The sequence below is a fragment of the Pelodiscus sinensis genome, chromosome 11 (genome assembly GCF_052426305.1).
Source record: "Pelodiscus sinensis isolate ZL-2025 chromosome 11, ASM5242630v1, whole genome shotgun sequence".
In the NCBI taxonomy this organism is placed as follows: Eukaryota; Metazoa; Chordata; order Testudines; family Trionychidae; genus Pelodiscus; species Pelodiscus sinensis.
Genome location: NC_143062.1, coordinates 45,954,186 through 45,972,478, shown reverse-complemented (window position 1 = coordinate 45,972,478; position 18,293 = coordinate 45,954,186).

Here is an 18,293-nt window from a genome sequence, read left to right as displayed (position 1 = left end):
GTAAAACCAGGAGCAAAGCAAGGTCTTGGGGGCATGGCAGGGTCTGTTTGCAGCAGCAAGCAAAATCCACCTACTTCCACAGACAACTTGCTGGTGTCTTCTCCAGGCTTACGTAGTGGAGGACTGCACAAATCAGGGACCTATGGAGTGCTCACCGCCCATCAAGAGCTACTCTGCCCAAACTGTTGGTTGGGATGGACACAGTCATCACAGGCCCGTACGCGGGGGGCGGGGGGTGTGCAAAGGGTGAGAACGCCCCCTCCTCCCCGACACGATCCTTCATGGTCCGCCATGAGGTTGATTCTGGCCGACCTAGGGAAAGCAGGGAGCTGTGCTGCCCCAGCCTCACTCCCCCAGGCTCCGGCCAGCCAGGGAAGTCTGGGGTTGATTCCCCGCTTCCTCACTCAGGGGTGGGGCTGGGCCAAAGGGGGAGGGAGGAGCAGACACACCCCCACCCCACAGAAATTCCTGAGTATGGGCCTGCATCACGTAGGGACCAGCAAACCCAGGGCTCAGTCCTGCGGCTCCTCCCTGGAGCTCTAGAGGTGTCATTTCCAGCTTGGGGAGAGAGGCTCATGCTAGTTCTTATGGAGCTGTATGCTAAAAGCAGCCATGGCAGGATGGACTGCCCCAAGGTCGTACTGAGAGTCTTGAAGACAGGGGATTGTAGGGAGGGATGGGTGGCTAAGCTGTTCCATTTAAGCTTTTTCATTTTTTTTAAATATAATTGATGGAAATTCTGAAGCAAAATTTCATTTCAAATTTAAAAAAAAATCAAAACCTTTTATTGAGGAGAAATCCACACAACTATTTGACATTGGAGGAATTTTAGTTGTGCTGTGAGATTGACACAAAATGGATGAAATGTTCCTGGGTCACTAAATCTTTCACCAAAAAAAAAAAAGTTACGGCCAGAAAGCTGCCCACGTCTAGTGTGGATGGTGATACTGCTTATTTCAACCTGCGCTAGCTGAGCGGCACTGCCTGGTGAATAGGGGAGGAGCAGAGACAAGACACCATCTAGTCCCTTAGCTGCCCGCCCAACTGCATGAGGTAAATGGAGGAGAAACCTGGGCTGTCTAGACTGCATGCCTTTTTCGACAGAGGCATCGACAAAGCCGCTGTCAAAAAAGAGTGTCTAGACTACAATCAGTATTGTCGACAAAGCAAGTCTAGACGCTCTCTTTTGAAAAAGCAGTTTGCATGCAATAGCGCCTTTTTTTGGAAAGAGTACTTTAGAAAAAAGGCGTTATTCCTCGTAAAATGAGGTTTACCGCTGTCGACAAAATTGCCGGGTTCTGTCGACTTACTGTTGACAGAACACGGTGGTAGTATAGACGCAGGTATAGTTTTGTTGACAAAAGCCATTTTTTGTCAACAAAACCCTGTAGGCTAGACACACTCCTGAAGGCCACTGCTTTCCCTACCACACACGTTCAGTGATGAGGCTAACCTGTATGTCCCTCTTTTCCCCCTGCACAGACACTGCTGGATTTGTGACTGAGCCCATCATGGGGGGGGGGACATAGCTTCCTGGTGTAGACATGTCCTAAGGGAAACATTTCAAAATAAAGACAATCGATGTAATAACTCCCAAAATAACAAAATCGAAATAGCATGACTCTGTATGGGGCCACCTCAAAATTAGTCCGAGGCAGGCTCCGTTAATGTGACCTTGATTTAGAGCCCCAGGAAGTAATTATTTTGAATTACTCTAGGGAGTCATTATTTTGAAATAGCAGCACCGGAGCATCCACACTACCGCTATTTCAAAATAACTATTTCGAAATGAATATTATTCCCAGAGGAAAGCAGGAGTACAGATTTTGAAATAAGCAGTCATTCATTTTGAAATAACAGGCTTGATAGCATGGATGCTCCCCTTATAAATTCGATCTAGTGGGGTTATTTCAAAATAACTCTCTAGGGTAGACCAGAGCTTAGTGTGTAACCCACTCCTGGGCAAAATGTTTATACAACCTGTTTCTTGTAGGATTGAAGTGCTGCACATATAAAACGCTGGCAAATTATGTCACCTTCCCCTCCAGTGGATGAACCATGAGAGGATAAAAACTTTATACTGCTTCCAGGATCAGGAGGTAGGGCCTGATCTGTGAAGGTTCTTAGTTACCTCACTGAAAGCCAGGACGAGTTAGATGCCCAATTACTTTCAAATATCCGGCTCTTGCTCTGTTAGCTTGAGAATGAAAGATCTGTGCTGCCACATGGAAAATCCAGATAGTGAGTGAACCCTGCAAAGCCATGGAAAGGTGAAGAGGCAGGTTGCCAGCTTCCCACCCCACTGTGTGCCGGGCAGGTGTGTGTAAACCAAAGCAAACCAAACTGCAATGGCCAGATTTTCTTTCCCCTCTGCAAAAAAGAGACAAGTGACCTTGATCCATCCTTTGTCCGCGCGAGTTTCAGACAGGACTTCAGGTTAGCATGGTACTGTGACGGGGTGTACCATCCTCACACTGGGTACGCTGGGCTCAACAGGCTCACCTGGCTGAAGAAGCCACACCCCTGCAGCCCTACTGGGCATGCTCAGACTGCAGCCAAGGTATAAAAGCCTGGAGAAAGGCTCTATCTGGGCTGGCTGCTGAGGAGGAAGGAGGCGCCACCTGAGCTCCTGCAGGTGAACTGCTACAGGGACCGGCCCTGGAAATCAGCCAGCAAGACACCAGCACTGCAGTGGAGGATATGGAGGAAGGACCCTGGGAGGAAGCCAGCCAAGACCAGCAAGAAGTAGCCCGTGGCTCTCAGCACACCACTGCTAATAGGGCCCTGGGCTGGGACCTGGTGGAGTAGGGAGGGCCTGGGTCCCCCTAACACTCCCTCAATCCCTGAGTGCTGCACCTGTCTACGACTAGAAACTCCAGCTGCTAGGCTGCACTGCCCTGGTGCGAGGGGTGTTTACTAAAGACTCTGGCTGCTAGGACACATGGCCCTGGTGGAAGGGGCATGCGTGTATTACCACAGTTGCATTGCAGGACACGCAGGGTTGTTCACTGTCCCAAGAAGCAGAGAGACACAGCCACTCCCCCTGGGAGAGGGGCGAGAATCACCCCACAACAGGCACCATGAACTGGAGAATGCTACAGCCTGAAGCAAGTGAAGGATGTGCTCCCTACACGTTGGCTGTCTCTACACTGGCCACTTATTCCAGAAAATCAGCCACTTTTCCAGAATAACTTGCCAGCTGTCTACACTGGCCGCTTGAATTTCCGGAAAAGCACTGACGATCTACTGTAAGAAATCAGCCGCTTTTCCGGAAATACTATGCTGTTCCCGTTCGGGCAAAAGTCCTTTTTCCGGAAAACTGTTCCAGAAAAGGGCCAGTGTAGACAGCACAGTAGTGTTTTCCGCAAAAAAGCTCCGATCGTGAAAATGACGATCGGGGCTTTTTTGCGGAAAAGCACGTCTACATTGGCACGGACGCTTTTCTGGAAAAAGTGCTTTTCCAGAAAAGCATCCTGCCAATGTAGACACACTTTTTCCAGAAATACTTATAATGGAAAACTGTTCCGTTTTAAGCATTTCTGGAAAATCACGCCAGTGTAGCCGTAGCCAATGAGTAACTGCTGGGCTGAGAGAAACCAAGTTCCTCCCCTAGGAGTTGATTTGAAAGCTTGATGATGTGGTTTCTTGGGCTTTGTAGGTCTCAATTCAGCAACTGCAGGTGTCCCAGGTTGAAAGCACTGGTGTCTGCATTCATTCACCTCTGTGTCTTCTTATTCCGGCTGGGATCTTCACTCACGGACAGTGGCTGAGCTCAGACCTCCCCTTTCCCGCACACGTTTTCTTAACCCTGCTTTCGGGCCCCGGGCGCCAGTCAAGTGTGCAAACTAATAAATCAATAGTCCCTTCTGGAGCTTGTCTTCAGTGATTATTCTTTCCCTCTCGAGCTCAATTTGAAAAGCTGGGTGTGATGCCAGATTTTTCAGATGTTTTGCTCCATTGTAAGATGCTTTGTTCCACATCATTCCCCCCATGCAGCTGCTGTCGATTTCAGGCAGTGGGCGCAGGGTCCCTTTGCTCCCTGACGTATTTCAGAGCACTGTGGTCTGAGGGTATGTCTACACTAGCTCGTTAGTTCGAGCTAGATATGCAAATGAAGCCCGGAATATTTAAATCCCGGGCTTCATTTGCAACTCCGGTTGCCCTCATTTGCCTACCTAGCTCGAACTAACAAGCTAGTGTAGACATACCCTGAGGGTGGGAAGGCTGTGCTGAAGATGAGCTCTGTGCAAGCTCAAAAGCTTGTCTCTCACCCACAGAAGTTGGTCCAATCAAAGATATTACCTCGCCCACCTTGTCTCTCTAGTTCTAGAAAACTGACAATCAGGTAAGAAGTCGGGGCTCAATTTTAGCCAAGCAGTGCAGCATCTCGAATCACCCCACGCTGAGACACTTGAAAGGATGCTTGAATTAAAAAAAAACAAAAAAAAACTTTTCCCTGGCATAGGTAATTCTGAACCTCCTGCTGGCAGCTTCTACCTTGCTGGAAAATGAGCACTGGGGACCATGGCAGTACCTAGCAATTCTGTTTTAACCGTCAGGAAAGCAGAGTGAAATTCTGCCTCTGCTGAAATCAAAGGCAAAACTCCCATTGACTTCAACGGGGTCAGGAGATGACCGGAAAACTTTGAACACAGTAGCACAACTTCTAACAGAAAACCTCTTTTTAAAAAGAGAATACAGGAACTGTCGTGTAGAACTGCCCCCTACAGACACATTCTTAAGCCCCGTTGGCATTTATAGTGGGATAGGAGCATCACTCTAGTTAATACTCTAGTAAAGGACTAGCAACTGACGCATACAAATTTGTCCTTTCCAGAATTTTTGGTTTCAGTGGGGAGGCAGTTTTGCCTAGTGTCAAGGGCATTAGGGCAGAGACCTGGGTTCTAGTCCCAGCTCTGTAAGGGTGCATCTGTACTGCACCCTTACCTCAAAATAAGCTAGGCAATTTGTACTACATACCTTATTTCGAGGTAATTTCAAAATAAAGCGTTATTCCAAAACATCCCTTAACCTTAGTGGAACGAGGGTTACAGGGACGCCAGAATAGCACGCCCGTTATTTCAAAATCTATTTTGAAATCATGGGTGCACTCAAAAGTCATGGAATAGCTGTTTCAGGATACTTCTAGTTTCCCAAAATAGCTCCGCAGTGGAGACAAAGCCTTGCTGGCCTATTTCACTTCCCTGGTCTGCACCTCAATTTGCCAATCTGTAAAATGGGAGTAATGATACAGCCCAGATAAATTCTTGACCTCAACATCTTGTGGCAAGACTCTCCACAGACTGTGATTCACATGACAAAGTATTTTTCTTCACAAAATTCTTAGCCTAGGGGCAAATTATTGTACAGAAGTTTGATTTGGCTCATTAGAAAATTTGACCCCAACCTTCTAGAAGTGGGGAACAGGGAGTTGAGCCTCTTACCACCTAACCTGTGATTGAATGGGGGTGATCCAGAAAGAATTATAGCAGCAGCCTTTTATTCCAAAAGCTGACAAGATTTGGAAGGCAGCCAGTTTTAACATTACAGTCACTGACCAGGTAAAGAGTGGCTTGAAGAAGATATCCCCCAACTCTCCTTTCACAAAAGGCAACTGTGTTACTTTGAGATTTCAGCTTCAGAGGGGTTGGTGTGTTTTGTCTGTTTCAGCAAACACACCAAGGAATCCTGTGGCATTTTAAAAACTAACACATTTATTTGGGCATAAGCCGGAGCCCACTTCATCAGATACATGAAGTGAAAATTTCAGTTTGGTAGAGATCCCATGTGAGGACTAAAGTTTCTGCTCCATGAATCTGCCAAAGTGGGTTCCTGGCCACAAAAGTTTATGCCCAAACAAATTTGTTACTCTTCAAAATGCCACCGGAATAATGTTCCCTCTAATCTTTTTTGCATCCACATGCAGATTTTTTCCTTCCACGTGAAGAATACATTTTGTTACGTGCACCGATACATGTGTAAATGTGCACCACCTAGAGAAACACAGACCTAGCTGTAAGCACTCTGCTAATTAGCTGGGCAGAACTGGAATCTCTCTTGAGCAGCTGCACATCTAAGTTGATGCCTTGGAGTACATATGTTCTGAACACGAAATCCAAAGACTCCTGGTGAAGTTCGACTTTAAATGGCCCTGAAGCCATCGGCAGTCTACAGAATGACTAACATTGCTTCAGGATGGCGTGATGGAGAAATTGACTAGTTTTTGTGGAATAATTGCCTGCAGGGATCCAATTTACAGCAGTAGGTTGTTAAATTATGGCTAATGTTCAGCTTTACTTCTTTGTGAGGGACAGGAGGCTATAATGAAGCATGGTCTTTAGTCGATGGTAATAAATGAAAATAATTTCCTTTCCTTCTTAATAAAAAAAGGAAAGAAAAAGAGCTCATTGCTGGAGTTCTTATTCCCACTAGCTTTTTTGTGAAAAGGGGAATTAAGGTTGCGCACATATGCGCTCAGAAGTCGGGGAGTGTGAAAGGTAAGGGTGCCCTGAATGACCTTAACTCTGCCCCCTGGTGTGCATTAATCCAGAAGAGTCTAATGCCAGGACCGCATACTGTTAACTCTAGATACTCCTACACAGGGTTCACAGGTGAGCAAGCCCTGATGCTAGGTCTGACTGGAGAATGAAACTTAACTAATCAGGGGTATGTCTACACTACAGCGCTAATTCGAACTAACGCATCCAGACTAAAAAACTAGTTCGAATTAGCGTTTTGCTAATTCGAACTAGCATGTCCACATTAAGTAGACCCTGAACCGGGGTTAAGGATGGCCGGAAGCAGTGCTGGCAGGGCATCAGATGAGGACTTAGAGCGTGGAACTTTTGTTGGGAAAAACACTGTTTTGGCACCAAAAAGCTTCCAGCCTTGCAAGAGATTTTTGTCTTTTCCCCTCCCTTTATTGTCAACAAAGAGTCAGTGTGGACTCTGCTGTTCGTTTTGTCAATAGAACTGGCTTCTGCCAGTATCCCACAGTGCCTGCCCTGATGGCTGTGCTCAGCATTTTGTGATCTCTGCTCTACTGCAGGCATGTGCCCCTCCCCTTTCAAAACTCCAGGAAGTATCTGACAGCTGAGTGAGGGGCTCCATTTGGGGAACAAAGAACAAATCATTGGAATGCTCCTATACTGATGCTATAGGGGGAGGGCTGAAAAGACGGCTGTGCTGCTTTGACATTCCTTAGCACGGAGAGCTCACAGAGCTCGGAAGGAATCCCAAGAAGTGCAGGAATCAGCTCTGCTGTCCCATAACTCTGCACTGTGGGATGCTTACCCACAGTGCTTTGCTTTGTCAACAGGATGCTAGCAATAGGGCTGTGAAATGTCGACAATGGGAGGCAGAAAAATTGATTTGAACATTTTTCACTTTTGGCGACTTTTGCGTGTTGACAGCAATTTTGTCGCCAACCTTCCCAGCGTAGACACAGCCTGAGACCGCGTGTAAGCTGTTGCTAAATATATAGTGGCTAATTGTAGGGCAGCTGTTAAGAAGAGACTAGAACCCTAGCTGTGTAGCTGTCATTATTTAGTTCCTTACACTAACTTAATGTTACTGCCCAAGCCATGGGTCAGATTTCAGACATTTTCCTGCCTCAGATAAATCCCATCAGCATTTGTAAAGAGGGCCCGTACCATGCCCTGACTCAGCTTTCTGTTCTGTCTCATTATAAGCAGCATGTTGATAAGTTACCTTCCAGATAAGCAGAACACACCGCACTGTTATCTTGACTTGTGCAATAACCACAGGCTACTGTTTCTAGGAGAAACAATATCAGCTGGAAAGGACACTAATGAACTTATATTATTTCTTGTTTGTTGTTTGAGTGTCACCAAAAGTGCTCAAGAGCATTGGAGAGCAGATCTGAAGGGATCATCTGGTAGATATCAGGCCCTTCGCTCTATTCAAATTAAGCATTGCCATCTAACGTATGGAAGAGCGCGTTACATTGGAACCAATTCGAAACTGGTCAGCAAAGTTCAGGTGGCTTGATGGGTTAAGAGTCAAAACAGGTGGGCCAGATGCCAGTAAGGACCCTGCATCTGATTTTGATAGGAAGAGCGAAAAAAGAGCTGGCCTATCATGTACATGTTATCCAAGACCGGAGGGCTACATCTTTACTGTCAGTTCTTCCAGCAGAAAATATGCTAATGAGGGACTCGTTAGCATAAGTCATGATCTCATTAGCATATTTTCTACCATTTCTTTTTGCGCAAGGGGTTTTTGCATAAAAAGAAGCAGTGTGGATGGGGTTTTTTTGCACAAACCCCCCATTTTTCACAAGATCCTTATAGCTGTCCTGGAGAGCCATAAGGACCTTGCGCAAAATGAGGTTCTTGTGCAAGAAAACCAAACAAACCTGTCCACACTGCTTCTTATTGTGCAAAAACCCTGTGTGAAAAAAGAAACGGTAGAAAATATGCTAATGAGATCATGAGTTATGCTAATAAGTCCCTCATTAGCATATTTTCTGCCAGAAGAACTGGCAGTGAAAACGAAGCCAAGGGTATGTCTACACTGCATGCTTATTTCAAAATAAGCTATTCCGGAATAGTTATTCCAAAATAGCTTATTTCGAAATAGCATGTCTACACTGCAGGGAAGCCTCAAAATTAATCAGAGGCAGGGTCCCCTAATGTAGACATGCTATCTCGATTTAGAGCCCCAGGAGGCACTGGGGAGGAAAAAATTAGAATGGCCCTGGCGAGGGGCTATTTTGAAATAGGAGCAGTGGAGCGTCTACACACACCTTTTTTCAAAATAGCTATTTCAGAATAGGAGTTCGTCCTTGTAGAATGAGGTTTACAGATTTTGGAATAAGCCGTCCATTATTTTGAAATTGTTTTGAAATAACAGAATGGCTGTGTAGACGCTCGCATTGTTATTTCGAAATAATGCTAGTCATCTCGAAATTCTCTCTCTACATGAGGTTTGCTTTGCGCCGGGGCTACAAAGGATCAGATTTAGGGAAGACTAGGAAAACCAGAATATAGAACACAGACCGCCCTACGGCAGGGACATAGCTTTTATGCTTGTGACATACTGGAAGTTCATGGTCATATTTCGAAGCCCAGCCAGGCATATGGACCAGCCAGGCAGTGCTGTTTGTGGAATCTGGCTTGTTGGCTGAGCTGGGATTTCTCATTAAATCCCATTAAAACCTGCTTTTCTTTTAAACAACCTGCATTGCACAGGAAGACGTGAGCTGCGGGAGAACAGTTTTGGGGTAACTCAGCGGTAGCACAGGAATGCTTTTTACAGTGGGGGAGCTGAAAGCCAGTGGTCCCTCACAACCCTCTAACCCCTGTCCACAGAGGCTCAGGGAGGGGTGGTGGATATGGATAAGGGGGCTGAAGCTGGGACCACAGCTAGGTATGGGAGCAGAGTCCTGAGCACAGACCTCCGGTGGGGAGCCGGGAGCGGAGCCCGAGGTCAGGTTCCGGCAGCAGCTGGGACCCCCATGGAAGGGCTGGCTGAGACCCCGGGCAGTTCCTGAGATGCTACAGTTCTTAGTTCCCATGCCTATGCACTTCACTGAGAAACTGAAATCTGACCACCCAGCAAAGGCCGAATCAAGAGAAGAGTTTGAGGTTATCTACTCTAACCTCCCGAATACTCACCCTCGCTTTGCTTGAGCTACCACCTTAAAAGAGTATTGTGTCCAGGGCAGCATGGAGGGTGACCTGGGCTAGCCACCAGAGTATGTACCTAGGCAAGCGGGCAGGGAGATACCTGGGTGGATACATGGGAGACACATGGCACAGTTGACCACAACTACCCCCAAGCAGAGCTAACGCTGGTAAGTCTATGTGAGCTGAGAATCCCGCCTCCCAGCTCAAATGTAGGCAGACATGGTCTTTGGGTCAGTTTGATGTAAAAGAACCGACCCATTCTTATAATGGAGAGGCCCCTTTAAATAGTTTGAGAGCCTTCTAATGGCGCTCCCCCTGTTCTGTGCTTTAGCGACCCCCACACAGCAGCCAACGCAGCGGTACATACAGCTGTGTAAAGAGAAAGAGGCCACACTGCAATTTTACTGCGCTGCAACTATCCGGCTCAGGGGTGTGAAAAAATACCCCAGCCCCCTGAGCGCTGGAAAGCCCCAGTGTAAATGGGCTCCTGGCGCTGTTAGCTATGCCCCTCGATTTCCACAGAGCCCAGGGAGAGCTCTCTGCCAGCGCGCCTGCCGTGGCCACGCTTTCACTTTAAATCTTTAATCTGAGGCGCATAGACCAAGTCAGAGATACCGTCACCCTCCTTATATTTTCAGCAGGAGATTAAGCAAAGCCTCTTTCCTGCTGTGTAAAACACGCCGAGGGAATCGAGCTCTTTAGTTCGAGCAGCCTTGCTCTGCGTTCCTGGAAGTGCTGAGCAGGGCTACGTAAGGGTTCCAAGGGAAAAAACGACTCTAGGCTCATATTCCACCCCAAACTGGGAATGCAGTCTGGGTGCAGAGGGACAGTGGGTGTGCATGACCTCTGAGTGTTTGTCTACATACCAGGTGCAGCCAGGACAGTTAATTGGGCCTAATTTACCCTCTCCAGGCCGCAGTGGGAAATACAGTCCTTCACAGAGGAATACTTCTCAGTTCCAGGCCCAAGCCTGATGCATCAAGCAGCAGAACCTTCTGCAAGAAAACCCTTTGAAGGAATGGACTCTGTTGCCGCCTAGCTGATCCGTGAGCCATGTCAGGTTTGCATTCCCCGTGCATCCGACCTTCAAGGTCCTCTTGTATGGCAACGTCTCCCTCTGCCCCGGCTCGTTCTCCCCAGCTGCTCACCAAGTTCAGTTTACTTGGCTCACAGCTGGTCATCGACTATCCCAGCTCTGGCCTTGTGGTTTCCCACATTAAGTTGGTCCTGGCTGACCATCATTATGGCTGGTCGGTCATGCTCCAGCTCCCAGCTCCGGGCTGCTGCTATCTTCCCGGGTCTTCTCTCTGCCCTGGCACCCCCAGCTCCCATGGAGAACTGGCCCTGGGTTCTCGACCCCTTCACTAGCCTACCCGCTCACTCAGACTTGGAGTCAATGCTGGCCTCTCTCCCCATTGGCCCTGTGGACAATCAGTCCCAGGCTGGCTCCACTTTGGCTCTTCCCTTTTCTCTGGGGGTCGGGAGAAGGCCAACCCAAAACACACTGCATTTCAGAAAGGGACTGACAGCCCCTGTACACAGACATGAAGCTGGCCTTTGGGTTTCAGCCCCGTGGGACAAGGGAACACACAACCCTGCTGCAGGATCCCCCGTGTGCTAAGCCTTCGGGGAGAGGCTCAGCAGGGATAAACAGTCCCAGATTCACCCATGGAGCTGACAACACACACCAGATGGCAATTGGCGCTGGAGGGTTCTGGCTCCTTCTTGTCACTCAGCTAGTGCTGCTTCACCAGTTCGCTCCCACGGCTCCTGCTGCTGCCATAGCTCCCCCATTCTCTCCTTCACATCACACAGATCGTCATTTCCTACGGCTGTTGCTCTCAGCCAGGTAATCATTCCTAAGAAACCCATTGGACCAGGGCTGGGGAACCTTTTTAGGGTCGGGGGCCGCAGGACCACAGAAAAATCAGTCAGAGGCTGCACATAAGTGAGAAGCAAAAAACTCTCCCTGGGCGGGACCCCAGCTGAGAAGAAGAAAGACATTCCCCGCACAAAACTATTCCTGCGTAGAGCCCCCAGTGGGCGAGGGCTGGCTCTGGCAGCGAGGCACGCCATGGGGCGGGGTAGCATGCAGATAAGACTTTGCTTCACAGTTTGTAGCCTTTCCCACTTTTCATATCACACGACTAGGATTGGGGCGGGTTTAAGGAAGGAGAAGAAAGGCCAGCGTCTGAGGCGTTGTGGCTTGTAAATGGTGTTGCAGAGGCAGAATGGCTGAAGCGCGACTCAACTCTGATCTGAAACGGTAACTATCCAGGACACAAGTGGACAATGATAAATAGTTTCCTTTTCCTCCTCGGGCCCCACCTGTTGGCGCATAATTAGTTTAGCATCATCAGCCTGCCAGTCGAGTGTGCAATCGGTGAGAATGTGCCAGGTTTTCCCAGCTTGTTAAGCAAAGAGAGAAAGGGGGGAGGGTGCGTTGTTTTTCAACCACCTTGTGCACATCCTGTACTGACTGCCAGTTGCTATAAATATATCTCCGTGTGCTCTCCCAGACTTTTGGAGAACTCTGCCAAGCGCTCGGGGGGTGGGGGAGAGTGTTTCTCTGTGCATGGCGCGTGTCTGACTGTAGGCCAAAAGCACTACCTGGGCAATCGACTGAATGACATAGCCTCTTCCTGCCCCCAGTGTTCATCACTAAGTACAGTCATTTTGACAAACGTCCGCTCTTGCGCAAAAGGGGGTTTTTGCACAAAAAGAAGCCGTCTACACAGCGCTTTTTTGCCCCAAAGCCTCTTGTGCAAAAGGGATCTGAGGAAGAAATGCAAATGAGAGCGTGACATATGCAAATGAGTGCTCCATTTGCATTTCCTCTTGCGGAAGAGGCTCTTAGTGTAGAAGCAGCGCATGCAACTGCTATGCAGGAAATCGGAGAAGGGGAAAATGGAGATACAGAAGATGCAGCAGGTAAAAATCTCTTGGCTCCAAACAGGCAGGTCTAAGAGTAGTGGACTGCTTTGAAAGGCAGTGACTGCTGCCTGCACAGGCCTGGTGAAGACTAGAGTGAGGTCCAAGCGGCAGAGTTCTGATCAGATCTGACTCGCACCAGAATTCAGGCGTACTCAGAGCTGGGGGCTCTCCCCTAGCTCAGTGGTGCCTTGGCAGGTTCAGACTGCTCCGTTAAGTGCAGACTCACCCCTTACCCCTTGCTGCTGGGTTATCGTTGTGTTGCCTGCAGCTGAGGGAGCACATGAGGCTTTTGCTCTCTCTCAGGGAGACTTTTCTTGTGTTCTTTCTTGTTTTGTTTGTCTCCCCTTAATATTAAGTAACAGTCACTCCAGTAAGTGTTTGGTTAACTTTGTGGGTGTAAGGAAAGTCGGAGCAGGTCCTTATGGGCAAGTCATACCGGTTCCAGCCCTTCTTTTCACAACCCCAAAAGTTTGGAAACCGTGAGTCCAGCCTCAAAACATGCAGTAGGGACCCTCAGATCAGAAGCCTTTACAAATGAAGCTCTGCCCTTTCGTTTTGGAACTCCCGCTGCTTGTCATGCATCTGACGACGTGGGTCTTTGCCCACGAAAGCTTATGCTCCAACACTTCGGTTAGTCTATAAGGTGCCACAGGACTCCTCGCCGCTTTTGCAGATTCAGACTAACACGGCGACCCCTCTGATACCAGCTACCTGTGACAGTCATGGAGCCATGCTAGCTCTCTTGTTTGTCGGGGGTCCCCTGTGCCAGATCCCCGGCCAGGTCAAATGATACAGGCTCATCTAAAAAGCTGCCTGGTATGGTAGAGCTTTCATCTCCCAATTTGCCCACACTTAACAGTCTAAATAATTAGGCACCTTTTCCAGCCCCACCTCTGCCCCCCCAGCAATTCATTCTGTGCCTCCCCAGCCCTCCCATCCAGTCCCCCCCCCTCCAAACTCCATATCTGCCGTTGTACCTCTGATTGCTCTTGTGTTTGAGGGGGCCCTTCGCCACCCTCCCAGGATCGGGAAGATCATTACGACTCGGTCCTCATCTCCCTCGCCCCAGGTGCACGGGGAAGGGGCAGCTCCACTCCAGGGGTTCTTCATCACCTCTCCCTCCTCCCAGGCCTGGTGTTGCAGGGATTCTGGGAGCAGGCAGGAGCAGAGAGCAGACTCAGCCATTGTTCACAAGGGGCGCAGAACGGGCCTGATCTGTGGGGCTCTCTCTCCTCCCTCCTTCCCTCATGTGAAAATGGTCCAGGCTGCTTCCTCGCCTCTACCCAGAAACTCCAACTGGAGTGAGGGGCACAGGAAAGTTCTGTCTCCTGCTGCAGTTAGAATTGTCTAATCTTCCTCAGGAAGTGGGCAAGTCAGGGAAGGCAGCGAATCTAAAGGGAGGTTCCCTGGGCAGGGCTGAAAATGATATGATGGAGCACACAGCATCAGTATGTAACCTTTCTGCCGGGTAGCGCCAGCAGAAGGGAAGTAACGTGGCGTTAATTCAGGAAAACACCACAGAGTTCATAACCAAAACCACAAGTAACACTCCCAGGAGGCTGGGCATTGTCGTTTTCCTCTCGGTTCGTAAGTCCAGCAAGGTAAATGTCCCCTTCACGTGCCCAACCGCCACTGCACCCCACTCACAGTTGCCACCCGTGGTCAGGGCAAACCCAGAGTTCAGAGTGCAGCTGCAGAGTTCACCTCCCATCCTGAGTGCAGGGTGGGGAGGGAGTAAGAGGCATCTTAATCACTTGCTGGTCACCCGCCACCTACCTGCTGGCTGCTCTCTGCCGCTGCCTTTTGCTGGCCATTCGTCTCATCTTGCTGCCAACACTCTGCTGGCCGCTCATTATGCCTCTCCAGTGCCGCTCTGCCAGACGCCCATTGCATCTTTTGCTGGCTTGTGATGGATTTGGCTCTGGGACAAATCTAGTGATTTCAGCTCTTGGACCAAAGCACAGTGCAGGCACAAGCAATTCTAGCATCCACTGGAGTAAATTTAAAATAATAAAGAGATTCCTTATGGTGTCTGCTCTAGTTCTATCATTAGAACAGGGTTGGGCGGGGGAACAGACTGAACCAGTCTTACAGGCCATGCCTGGAGGACCTGTAGTCTGCTGAATCAGAGTCCTGCTCTCCCCACAGTTAACTTTACAGGGCTTTGGCAGAGGGGCCCTTGTCTGTCCAAGGTTCTTTACACTGACAGTCTCTGTCCTTTTGAACTGAGTTAAACACAGTCTGACTTTTCTGCATTCCCACAATAACTGCAAGCATTAGTGAACATATCTCACAATTCCTGCAGTTAGTATTAACACTGTTTGTAATTCCACAACAGCCAAATTGATTACAATGGGCAAAACACAATTGTAACAGTTGAATATCTAGCAGGCCTAAGCAAACTGAGTGAATTGTATTTACATAAACACACCCATTGAAGTATTGATTTAGATCCTGCTTACACATACAATCCTAATTCCAGTAGTGACCAAAAGCACAGCTGGTCGCAGTGTGACCAGGATTCAAACTTTTGCCAAGTTCTGCCTTGATCAGATTTAGGCTTGACAGTTTTGAACTTCACAGCTGGCTCAGAACAGGCTGTTCTATTCATGCACACACGTAGATCCAGTGCTTTTTTTGTGACGGTACTGCCCGGTACGTAGTACTGGCACCTCCAGTCAGAGCTTACTTGGAAAGAACAGAGCATACCGGCACCTCTGTAATGAAAATGGCCTCCCCTGGAGTACAGGCACCTTTTTTTTTTTTTTAACAAAAAATCACTGTGTATACTCATGCTCCTGAGCCAGGGTATGGTCATGGAAGGCTGGGGAGAATAAAAATAAAGTCTAGGGGGCTCATTGTTCGCACCTGTTCTGTACTGCACAGAAGGAAAACTGGCAGGCAGGCACATTAAACTACACTTGTGAGAAATTGCTCTCAGAGTGAAAAATGGCTCACCTGTAATTTTCTCTGCAAATGCTAAAATTGTCACCTCATGGTTTTACTTTGCTCACTCGAACAGTGGGAGAATCTGAAACTGTCACGCTGCCCGCTCAAGATAGAACCTTAACTGTGAGAAGGAACATCGAGCAGTCCTGTGGCACTTTAGATTCTAACAGATTTATTAGGTCGTGCGTTTTCATGGATAAAACCCACTTCATCAGATGAATTGGAGTGAAAAGAGCACCTGTGGAACTGCATCACTGTGTTGCTAAGCTGGGGCTCAGTCCTGTTGAAGGGCAAAACTCCCATACACTGTGTTCAGAACAGGTTTTGGCCTGCAGAGATAAAGGTCCCGAAATCACTTAGGCACTTGGGCAGGGATGATACCCCTAGCCTCTGCTGGCTAGAATCTGGGAATGGGTGACAGGGAAGGGATCACTTGACGATTACCTGTTCTGTTAATTTCCTCTGGGCACTTTGCATTGGCCACTGTCAGAAGACAGGATACTGGGCTAGTTGGACCTTTGGTCTGACATAATATGGATGGTCTTATATTCCGATGAGTAACTCCGTCAATCAAGTTCACTACGGTCTTGTCTAGATGAAGGCTGTAAGTCATTCAAAGTTACACTAGTTACGTTACACTAATTTAAAGCTGTGCCTACGCCACACTGTGTCAATGGGAGATGCTCTCCCATCGATATAGCTTCCACCTCTCATTGAGAGAGTATGGAAATTGATGGGAGAAGATTCCCCCATCAATTTAACGTGTCGTCTCTAGACTCACAAATTCAACATTTCTGCATTGATGGCAGTGGTGCCCATTTAGCACCCTGGTAAAGACAATGTGATGTTCAAACCAATGTACATCTGGAATAAGGCCACTGAACTTAAATTACACTGGTATAAAACCAATGAGAGTGGAGAATCAGCCCCTTTAAGCCCAGCTTGGAACACTGCTATCTACAAGAGTAGACTGGTCTGATGGCTGAAGACTGGATACCTGGAACTGACGTTTTCAACTTTGAATATCAAATGTACTTATTGAGCCCAGAGTACTTTCAACTGGGGGCTCCATGAGTGATTTGTTAATGCATCAATACGCTGATTGAACAACGTGCTTCTTTCTCATTTCATCTTGGCGCTTATTTCTGTCCCCAGAGCTTTCCCAACAGAGAAAGGGAAATTACATTATCTGATTGGGTTTTCTGAAAATGTTGCAGAGCTTGTTTTGGTCTCTGTCAACTTATTTGGCACTGTTTATTGGGCACTTTTGCTTTGGTCTCTTTGCACCTCTCTCTGAAAGTGGCAGATGCCAATGCAAACATGCTGGAGCAGAATCATAGACTCATAGAACACGAGCACTGGAAGGGATTTCGAGAGGTCATGTCCCCTCATGGCAGGACCAAGCACCATCTAGCTCATCCCTGATAAATGTCTGTCTAAACTGCTCTTAAATATCTCCAGGGATAGAAATTCCACAATCTCCCCAGGTAATTTACTCCAGTATTTAACCACCCTGACACGTAGGAAGTTTTTCCTAATGTCCAACCTAAACCTCCCCTTGCTACCATTTAATCCCATTGCTTACTGTCCTATCCTCAGAGGTTAAGGAGAACAATTGTTCTCCCTCCTTCTTGTGACTCCTTTTTAGAATAATCTCTGCCCTTTCGCTGTGTTCTTATGAGTCTTCTCTGGATTCCTTACTGGGTTCCCACCACAGCAGTAGATTGCAACAAGAAATGTAAGGGAGACCTGTTCTGTGATTCCCAAGTCTGAAGAATAGATTTACTTATGCTTCTAACTCTGTCTCTCTTACCAAGAGAAATCGGTCCAATAAAAGATTGGTCCTCACCTACCTGGCCCTTCTCATATCCTGCGACTAACACACAAGCAACAACACCCAGGCTACTTACAACAGCACCGTGTACATCGATTTACTGCCACTGCGAAGAGACAAGAGTTGACTATACACCAGGGCTGTGTCTAGACTGGCAAGTTTTTCCGCAAAATCATCTGATTTTGCAGAAAAACTTGCCAGCTGTCTACACTGGCCGCTTGAATTTCCGGAAAAGCACTGACGATCTCATGTAAGATCGTCAGTGCTTTTCCAGAAATACTATGCTGCTCCCGTTTGGGCAAAAGTCTTTTTCCGAAAGACTTTTGCGCAAAAGGGCCAGTGTAGACAGCACAGTAGTGTTTTCCGCAAAAAAGCCCCGATCGCAAAAATGGCAATTGGGGCTTTTTTGTGGAAAACCGGGTCTAGATTGGCATCAGACACTTTTCCGCATAAAGTGCTTTTGCGGAAAAGCATCCTGCCAATCTAGACATGCTTTTCCGAAAATTCTTTTAACGGAAAACTTTTCCGTTAAAAGCATTTTCGGAAAATCATGCCAGTGTAGACGTAGCCCAGGTCTGACTATATTCATTAGAATAATGAGTCTGAGCATGACAATATTGACATTTAAAATATCACCAGGTATAGTTAAGTCCATGAATCTTCACAGAGGCCGCAGAACTAACTGATTCTGTGACTTTCCAGGACATCCATGACTTCCGCAGCAGTCCGTGCTTCTAAACCAGGGGCTGCACTTAAAAATAATCAATGGTTAACATATAACTAACCTTAGGTATAATCTGTCAGTGGAGAAATACAGTACTTCAGAGAGAGCTGCTAAACTAACTTGCTTTCTCCCAGACTTAAGAACCTTACCAGCTAGGTTTAATATCAGAGGGGTAGCCGTGTTAGTCTGAATCTGCAAAAGC